This window comes from Triturus cristatus, chromosome 3_2 (assembly GCF_964204655.1).
Source record: "Triturus cristatus chromosome 3_2, aTriCri1.1, whole genome shotgun sequence".
Lineage (NCBI taxonomy): Eukaryota > Metazoa > Chordata > Amphibia > Caudata > Salamandridae > Triturus > Triturus cristatus.
In genome coordinates, this window is record NC_140584.1 from 825,787,994 (window position 1) to 825,798,410 (window position 10,417).

The window sequence follows — 10,417 nt, forward strand, 5'->3', positions numbered from 1 at the left end:
TAAGCTCACATGCTCTCGTCAGTGCAACCAGTTCAGCCGCTTGGGCCGACTTCTGTGGGATCCGAGCTGTCTCAACTACTGTCTGAAGTGTCGTAATAGCATAGGCAGCAGATGTAGTGCCATCAGGTAATTTTAAACATGAGCCATGAATCCATAACTCCCCATCAACACTAGAAAGAGATGTATCTTGTAGGTCAACACGACCCTTTGTTTGCTCTTCAGTGAGAAATATACAATCATGTGACTCGTGACTGTGGCTGAGTAGCTGGAAATGGCAACAACGTGGCAGGGTTTAATGTCAGGCATCTTTTTAACGTGATATGGGGGGGCCAAAAGTGTCAATTCATATCCTGTCAAACGAGCACTAGTCAAATGTTGCGTCTTTGTTTGATTTAGCAAAGACTCAACTGAATGGGGTACTAACACAAGCAGTTTGTGTGACAAAACTATTCCCTCACTCTGACGTATAGATACAGCCGTTGCTGCCACCGCTCGGATACATCCAGGCAGCGCGTGAGCGACTGGGTCAAGGACAGCTGAGAAATATGCACAAGGATGTTGTTTATCACCGTACATCTGTGTTAAAACCGAGAGGGCACAACCAACCTTCCCTCTCGTGTACATAGAGTGTGAAAGTCTTAGTGTAGTCTGGAGTTCATAATACTGGTGCAGAACAAAGCTTTGCGTAACTGTTGGAAGGCATTCTGAGATTCAGTAGTCCATGGGAGGGGCATCGGAGTGTCTTTAGTCAAAAGGGCCAACAAAGGTTTAATAATGTGCGAAAAACTGGGGATCCACTGCCTACAAAAAGAAGGCCAATCAGTGCACAGACTTCCTTCTGAGTACGGGGCATAGGAGTATCTAAAATGGTCTGAATGCGATCTGGTGTGAGTGCACGTCCCTCCTTAGACAGGAGGTGACCTAAATAGGTAACCTGCTGTCTACAATACTGCAATTTCTTTCTAGAGACTTTGTGATTATGTGATGCAAGAAACGGTAACAATGTACCTTCTTCACATTGCTCAGTAGTGTCAGCAGCTAACAAAATATCATCGACATACTGAATGAGGGCCACCCCTTTTGGTACAGGAAAGGAATCAAGTTGCCTTTTCCAGGCCCGACTGTAAATACTGGGACTTTCTGTGTAGCCCTGTGGAGCTCTACAGAACCGGAAGGATCTATTTTTTTGTGTAAATCCAAATAGATAGCGGCTTTCAGGTTAAATGGGTCGTGATATCAGAAACTACCGGTTATTGGGGCACTACAATTTTATTAACCTCTCGCAAATCAATAATGAATCTGTACATTTTAGTGTGTCTTTTTTCAAGATAGGAAGGATAGGGCTATTGCAAGTATTGTGGGGACTTCTTCCACTGCCCCCACTTTAATCAAATCCTGAACAATACCTGCTGGTGTTTCTTCACCCTCTCGGGATATTTTGTATTGGGGCAGACGAGGCAATGAAACACCTTCCTTTACTTGGATGTGCACAGGTGGAATTACCATTTGACCCACATCAGTATCTGATCTAGCCCACAAAGTACAAGGTAGGGACGCTAGAGCGGCATCCTCATTGAGAACACAAGATCTCTCAACCATTGGATAATTATCATTTAAAATAACAGGCACACCTTACGGAGAACAACGTATTGTAGCACAAAAATATTGAAGCATATCGATACCCACTATGATGTCCGGCGTATTAGGGGAAAGCAAAAATGGACATGCTGCAGTAAATTTGTCAAGTCCCAATTCAAGTGGCTGTGAAAGCGGGCTAGGTGTTGGTGTTCCATCAAACCCTATTGATGTTATCATTGTGCCGGACAGGGGAGCCCTAGGAACTAATCTTTTAGACAGAGCACTAGGGGTAGCCCGTGTGTCAACCAGAAACTGATCAGTAGATCCCAAGACATTTGCGTCAACATAAGGACCCATTTGATCTACTGGCACCTCAACCGGTCCCTTACCCCATCCTAGGCATCCCTATGCGTAATCGGAATCTGCAAGTGCATCATCAGAATAATCAGACATTTGGCATTGATTTCGTCTATCAAACGTATTAGAGTAATTTTGTCCTTGTTGAACTGCCTCAAACCTGGGACGAGCTTCTGTACCTCCCCTGTTTCCTGAATTCCCTGGGCATCCTCTCATACTTACCCTTCACCGCTAGTACTGCTGACCTCGCAAAAGAGGGCACTCAGAACTCCAATGCTCAGTCTCTTTACAATAGTGTGAGAAAGTGACATCTTTCTTGCACGGTATGCCCCCACTTTTTGCTGAATTGCTGAAGGTAGTTTGAGTTTGCCATGGACTCCTGCCAATCAGGTGCCCAGGACCTATGCTCCTTCCCTAAAACCTAAAACCCAAATTAGCAAACCCTGGCCACATATCAGCCCCTGGTAAATGGTACCATAGGTACCCAGGGCCTTGTGACCAGGGAAGGCCCCAAAGGGCTGCAGCACTATTTGTGCCACTCTTAGAGGCCCTGTACCCTAACACACACACACTGCCCTTGCAGGCTGAGTGTCTGGGTACAAGACAAAATAAAGAGTCGACATGGCACGCATCCCTGTGTGCCATGCCCACAACCTACACTGCCCTGGCATACATCAGCCACCTCTCTAGCTGGGTGCCCTATGCCAGTGGTGTGGCCAAGGAGCACGAGCCCTGTGCCCCTACAGTACCCAGGTCCATTCCTGGGCACTGTAAGTGCAGTGCTGCCATTTAAGAGTATATGGTGCTGGGAGCTCGTCAAACACGAACTCCACAGCACCATAATGGCAACACTGAAGACTGAGAAGTTTGGTATCAAACTTCTCAGCACATTAAACCCGCACTGATGCCAGTGTGGGATTTAATGTACAAAGCACTACAGAGGGTATCTAAGAGATGCCCCCTGAAACCTAACCTAAAATCCACGTCTTGTCTGAGAGGCTGCCTAGGCTGCCACACAGCAAACATGTTGCTGGACCCCTGGGTGGAGAGCCCCCCGCTCTCCTGGGCCTGCAACAATGCACATCCTGGGCGAGGTGCTAGGTCTCCTCCCCCAGGATGGGCAGGGGGAAGCTTCAAAGGCATGCCGCCTTTGTGAGCTTCTCAAGGCCACTTGCTGTACTCAGCAACTGGCCCCCATCGGTTCTGATCCCCCACTCTGGCAGGAAGACTGGCGGACACTCAAAGTAAGGACAGGGGATGTGCAAGCCCTGCCAAACCCACCCCTCAGGTGGGGGAGGCGAGGTGAAGCACATCTCCGGGCTCTCGCCATCTTGAAGATGGGGAGGCCTACCCAATCAGGACTGGGCCACTGCCCCCCTCCCACAGGAGAGTGGCAGGATAGGGGGTGTACCCACCGCAGGACAGGGACACAAAGGTCCCTGCCCTTTACCTACCTGTAACGCCCCTAAATTTAGTATTTAGGGGCATCCTGAACCTTAATTCCTCAGATTCCAGATTCTAAACTAGCAAAGAAGAACAATAAGAAGGCCTGCCGTGCAGCTGCTAAGAAGAGTAAGACACCAACTGATTTGGCCTCAGCCCTACCGGCCTGTCAACCCTCGAACCTGCTCCTGCTAAATCCCGGCACCTCCTGTGGCCAGCAACCTCACAAACCCCGGAGGACCTGGCTACCTTGTGACTCTGAGCACCTGGGACTCCCACGAGCAGAGGCTCTGCTCAAAGCAAGTTTCTAACCCCTGGCATCAGCCCAGAACCGCGAACCCTGCACACTCTGCACCCGCCAAGCCTGGCCTATGCCAGAGTGGACAAAGACCCAGAGGACATCCCCCCTCCCCGGTGACTGTGACCCCAAATCCAGCACCCAAGGACCCACCTCGATGCTCCTGACGCCTGCAACCTCAGAACCAGGGACCCCCCCCCAACTGCGATCAACAGAGGGTAAGATTTCCCAACATCAAAAGGCACCCCTGCACCCGGCGGCCCCCTGTGCCAGACTCCTGGGTACCTACCTATCCTCCAACTACCCAACTTACCTCTCGAAGTGGTGGTGCCACCTGAAGAATCTTCGTCACCGAGCTTGCAGCCTTTGTTCGTCCTGGAGCTTTCCCATTGAAATCCATTGAGCGCCCGAAGGCTCAAAAGCACCCTGCACCCAGCCGCCCGAGTGGCCCTGGCAGTGCAACTTCTACTCTTACCTACTTCCCCATTTGCCCTGAGCAAGTGACCAGGAGCCCAGCTTCCCACAGCTGCGTGGCCTGCTAGTCAGCAGCCACCAACCAAGGCCCCCCTGCCTCCCGTAGGATAACATTGGGCCTTACTCACTCTGCACCCGGCTGCCCCTGTGCCGCTGAGGGTGTAACAACTGTACTTACCTGTCCCTGTGAGACCCCGGAGTCTGTGCCCAGAACCTTAACTCTGCCAGTCAAGTACTTACCCAAAAGCCGATAACTCACTTTTCTTCCATAGGGTAACATTGACTGGCTTCTTCTGAAATTTCTTATAAGTGTGGAGTTTCTAAACTTTAAAACATTCACCTAATATCAACCGAGTAACGAAAACGGAAATACTCACCTGCTATTAGGAGAGATCCCAGTGCTGGATCTTGGTGCCTAGCACGGACCCTGAAAAGTACTTACAACCGTACTTGCCACTAACTCAATTTTCTCCCATAGGAAACCATTGACTGTTTTTCTGTGAAATTTCTTCGAAGTGTCGATTTCTGCAAACTACAAATATTCTTTAAAAATCGTACCAACTGTGAAAACGTAATTACTTACTTGTTTTAGATAGATGCCCCAGTACTGAGCCTAGGAGCCCAGCACTGGATTACAAAAGTAACAAGAACATACTTTACCCGTAATTTGAATTTTCTCCCATAGGAAACCATTTAATGTTTTTCTATGAAATTTCTTCTGTCGATTTTGCAAACTTATAAATATTCCTTAAATATCGCCTGTGTAACAAACGCAGTTGCTCAACTGCTTACAGGTGGTACACTAATGCTGGATCTAGGATCCAACACTGACCTACAAAAAGTAACCATAACCCTACTTACCTACTAAGTGAATTTCCTCTCATAGGATAACATTGGTAATTTGATTAGCCAAAGCTTCTAAGTGTCAACTTTTAAAATAGCAAAATATTGCTTAAAAACCACAACAGTAACCAAAACGAATTTACTCACTTGTTTCCAAGAACTGTCCCAGGACTGAATCTAGGATCCAGTCCTGGAGTTAGAAAAGTAATCCTGAAAGTAATCAAGTGCACATAACTTAAAATTTCCATTGCGCTCAATGTATTATTGTGTTGCCCATTGCAACAAAACTGTAACTATTATCTGCAAAAGTCAATTGCCTATTGCAAAGTATTTAACTAAAGCATCTCATTCTGAGAAAGTATATTTTGATACCTATTGTTGATTCTAAAATAAAACCATATATTTTTTATACAAACCATTGGCCTAGAGTTCAGTTCTTGAGTGTGTGAGAACATTTGCTGACTGAGTGTGTACAACAAATGCTTTACACTGTCCTCTGATACTGCCTTACCGCTCGACCAAGCTACCACTTTAGAGAGTAAGGTTATATCTAACTTTAACCTCTGCCAAACCTCTGGGGACTGTGGACTCTGTACACACCGTACCTATTTGGGAACAGTATATACAGAGCTACTTTCTCACAAATAAGCACACTGATCAGGGGACAAATTTGCTCGAGGGAGAGGGGGCACTCCAGGTGTATACATTGCAAGTCCGCCTCTTCCACCTCCCCTAAATGGTAGGCATTATACTTGAGCCAACATAACTTTTGTCTTTCACTCTTTAACCTTCTTAACCTCCCTACCTTTTGCTTCCTGTTCCTGACGCTCATAATATTGGGCCATGGTCAAAAGGGAAACCGGGGAAGACGTGGTCCAAGAACTCTCGCTAGGCTTTAAGCGACTAGCTATTTCCGGTGACATATTAGTGACAAACTTGTTGACAAACAAATGCTTACCTGTATCATCGGCCAATGGCTGGCCGCTAAAATCATGGAACGTCTCCTCGGATCTTGAAAAGAAATCAGAAACGGACTCATTCTTTTTCTGTTTACAGGACGCTAACTTTATTTAGGGGGTACGAGAGTCTTCCACTTAGTCACAATAGCTTTAGGAAGATCTAACATCTCCTTCTGAGGTTTCTGCGCAGGCTCTCTTTCCGCATCTTTCTTCTAAATGTTCCCAGGTATCACCAAATGCCACATTATCATCTATTTTACGTATTGTTCTCCACATATCAGGGGGCAAAATAAGCCCAAAGAACATATCAATATCTGGCAAGGTCATAGTGCAGGAGCGGATAGCTCCTTCCACCTCCTCATAAAAGGCGGTAGGATTTTTCCAGGGGTCAGGCAAAGCAACCTTAAGAGCCATAACAACTGCTCGACTCCAAGGGGTGTAAACCCAATTATATATAAAATATCCCTTTGCATCATCCGAAGTTTTATCATCATTTGTTCCCGCACCCTTCAGAGGAACATACATGGGTGCAGCTTCACGCATTGGTTTCATAGTAATTTCACTACTACTGGGTTCAGTCTCATCCACCGGAGCATCTACTTTCTGTGCTTGGGATTGAACTGTTTCTACAACTTTGTTTTTTCTAACTAATTCTTGCTCCTTTCGCAAACGCAATGTGTCATTTCTTAATTTAACCACTTGTCTAATCATGTCAGGTAGGTTCGAAAAAAGGAAAGTCCCATCTACTAACTGTTTATAATCAGTACTTATATCATCTGGCTCTGTTTCATAAGAAATATGCCACCAACCATATAGCACCTCCCAAGAGAATTTTTCTACGAAATATAATTGGTCTATATCTTTCCATTGTTGAATCATAGCTACGAGGATCGGTGCAGTGGTAGCCCGGCGAGCTTCCTCTCTAGCAGCGGTTTTCAATGCATCTTTTTCTGCTTTAGTCAAAGTGGAGCGAGTCTGTCGCCGAGCTTGCTTGTCTTTATCTTTATCCTCTGAGGAAGAGTCCTCCTCGTCAGAGGCATCCATCTCAGGAGCACTTGGAGCGGGAAGTGTATACGGGGGTGAGGGTTTTGTTTTAATAGGATGCAATCATCCTGGGGTTTATTAAGTATGAGATAGATAGGGCGCCTAATAGGGTACTTGCCATTTACCTCTAATCGACGTTTCCTATCTTCCTTTTCTATTCTTTCCTTGATTTCTTTGTCTTTTAATTCCACCGCTTTTTGATATATTGTTTTCTGCTGCTCTTTCTCTGCTATAGCTTCTGCTCCTTTCTCTCTCTCTCGCACTTCTTTATCCCACATACGTACAAGCAAACATATCCTGTCTACTTTTTCTTTTAAATAAACACTGTTCTACATATTGAACCTTTTTAAAATTGAATGACCCATTCACTCGCCATTGTAAATTAGACTCTTTCTTTGAGTATTTGTTCCACAATGAACCATACATTATGGGAATAATACCGTATTTGATATAAATCTCTCTATTTGGGGTCCCTTCTGGAGGAGCCGGCTTACTTTGCTCTAAATTTTTCTTGGTACCACAAGAGCAGCAACACCACTTACACAGTGTGCTGAGAACAGGCATGTTTTTATAAGTAGATGTAAAATATTACTATTCCAAACAAATATTCCAAAAGGAGAAAAATCTCCACATTACCTGCCTTTAGTCTTTACAAAGAATGAATACTAAAACTAAACCAAAAAACCAAACCAAGCAAATCAAGAGTGCCGCTTCAGCAACCTTACCAAACAGAAGTCTCCAACTCCCACCTGCCGATCTCTGGTCGACATAATGGTCACCGCAGATTTACGCCAAAGAAAACCCCAGTCAAGACCGGCCACCACCCGGAGGGTCAGATCGGGAAAACGGGAAAAGACACATCGGCCTGCAAAGACAAGGGCCTCCTCATGCAGTACGCATCCTCAGTGATATTTCGATCCTCCGTCGAGACCACTCCTTCAGATGGTTTGTCTCCAATTGGGCCCCCCAAGTTTGGCCGCCAACTGTGGAAATGCACCTAAAAGTGAGCACACTGGTGCAGGGTCACCCTCTTGTCCACGGGTCCAAAGACCAACAAAATGGAGATCGGCACTGGGGTTGAAATAAAATAACAAGTTTATTAATCACTCATGAGTGGGACCACGTCCACACAACACTCTCGAGTGCTGCAGGAGGAAGTACACTGGATTCACAAACCATTGTCCTTTTTATACAGTTTTGTTGCAATGTAAGCATATGGACAGAAATGGAAAGAACAAGTTTAGAAATAGCTATCAGCAAACAAAGGCAGACAGATGACTACGTGGTCAGCAAATAGGGAGGGGGAGCAGGAATGCTTATGGCGGCAGGAAACAGTCAACAGATAACATCTGAGACAAGGTGCACTGGCAGCTACAAACCCCCAGCACGTACATTGCTTAGCCATGTCAGGAGGTCAACTAAAATAGATGACACAAGCAGAGTGAAAAGGCGAACAGCAGGGGACGAAAGAATTACGAAGGAAACGAAATGGACATCGCAGGCAAAATGGCTGTTGCTTATGCGAATGTTAAATATTACACGTTTCCAGTCTAAGAGCTACCGACGTGGAAATCGTCCTGCCTAGTGAGTCGGCGGTGTCCAGCCCACATCATATGGCGAACTTCGCTGCGTCTCTCCCTTCGGCAACTGCACTGGACAGCACAGGCCGGGCCTCCTCTGAGCACTCTGGCAGCACATGCGCAACCATGTCCCACACAGAGTGGGAATAACGGCCTAATAGACATGCGGTGTTCCCCGACCGCAGTACCAAGCTGGGGGACGAAAACATCTTCTTCCCAAGATGGTCCAGCTTCTTGGATTCCCTATCGGGTGGTGCAGTATGGAATGCGCCCTTGGAACTTGAGGCTTGGACCGCCAAGCTCTCTGGGGTGGGATGTTGTGAGAGGAAAATGGGGCCGCCCAGGGCCGGGGGGTGGCGTCGGCCAATCATCCTATCCACAGGAGCCCCTGTGTTGGGCTTGGACCAAGTGCCCAAAAGGATGTCTGTAAGGGCCTCATTGAACGGCAGCAGGGGCTTCGAGGAGGCCACTGCCGGCTGAAGCACCTCGGTCATGAGGTTTGTCCCGACCGCTACTGTAGGAAGCTCTAGGTTTAAGGCCTCGGCCGCCCTACGCAACTCCTCTGTGTAAGATGCACCCTCCTCTGTAGCCACAGTAGGGGGAGTATGCATGCCCAGGTCTGGGGAGGTGTCCAGACCACTGCCATCACCCAACTCCTCTCTCCAGTCCAGTTCCTCTAACTGGTCTGCAAGAGGGTCCACAGACCACTCCCAGTCCTCTTCACCCTCTCCTGTAAACCACTCAGGGTGGTAGGAGACATCAGGGAGAACAGGGGTACAAAAGTACCAACCAGCGCTGGTCTGGACGTCGGACCACATCGGTCCAGCTCCGTGCCCTCATTGAGGGGGAGGCTGGGGCAGACATAGGCTGGGGACACAACCAGCATCGGGGGTCACGGGGGCGTCTGCACTGAATTTGGCGCAGGAGGTGTCACGAGGTCGATCGGAGCCGATCCGGATCCAGGCCAGGTTCGTTGGGGGCCCGGCAGCGCCAGAGCTGAAGCCGCCGGCATCGAAAGCCTAGAGCCCCCAACCGAGTACGTGGGGTCCGAGGGCGCGCCAGCGGAGCCGGGCTGCCATAAGATGGAATGTTAAGCTTCATAAAAGTTGCAACGCTGGGCAGGGGTTGCTCCGGCTCTCGGTAAGGGAGCGAAGGCCGGAGTCGCCCCAACAGGCTCCGGGGGAGGAGGCGGACGACTACCTTCCGCTTCCCGCGTCAGCTGACGGACGGGGAGAATGCAAAGAGCGATAATGCTTCTTCGCCTTCTTCTAGTGCTTCAACTTACCTGAAGACGAAGACTTTAATGACGAGTGGTGGTGGTGCCTCCGCGACCGGTCCCGCCACCTCCCTCTCGACCGGGACCTCGAATGACACGGAACACGACTTCAGGTTGTGGTCGCGCTCCAGGCACCAAAGGCACATGAGGTACGGGTCTGTGACCAACATCAATTTGCGACGAGAGTCGCAAGCCTTAAAGCCGGTCCGACGTGACATCCCTCCGTGCACCAGGAGTCGATCAACTCAAAAAAGGTGTCGACAAAAGTCGCAAAAACTGAGTCAAAAAGTGAGTCCAGGTACTGCTGTCTCCGACTCAACACAGGCTGGCACAGAAAAAGAAAGAACTAACATCAGCACACAAGGGAGGCGTCTAAGTAGATACTGTGACGTCATTCCGGCGCCAACGACGAACACGGAGTCGACAAACGCCACCTATCGATGCGCAGAGGTACTGCTGAGGAAACAGTTCTCCGGATCCAGTCTGACGCCTGGGGGTAATTCTAAGGTGAGGAATCCATAACTAATTGTCTCTTTCAGATACTACCTTTAACCAGCATGTACCC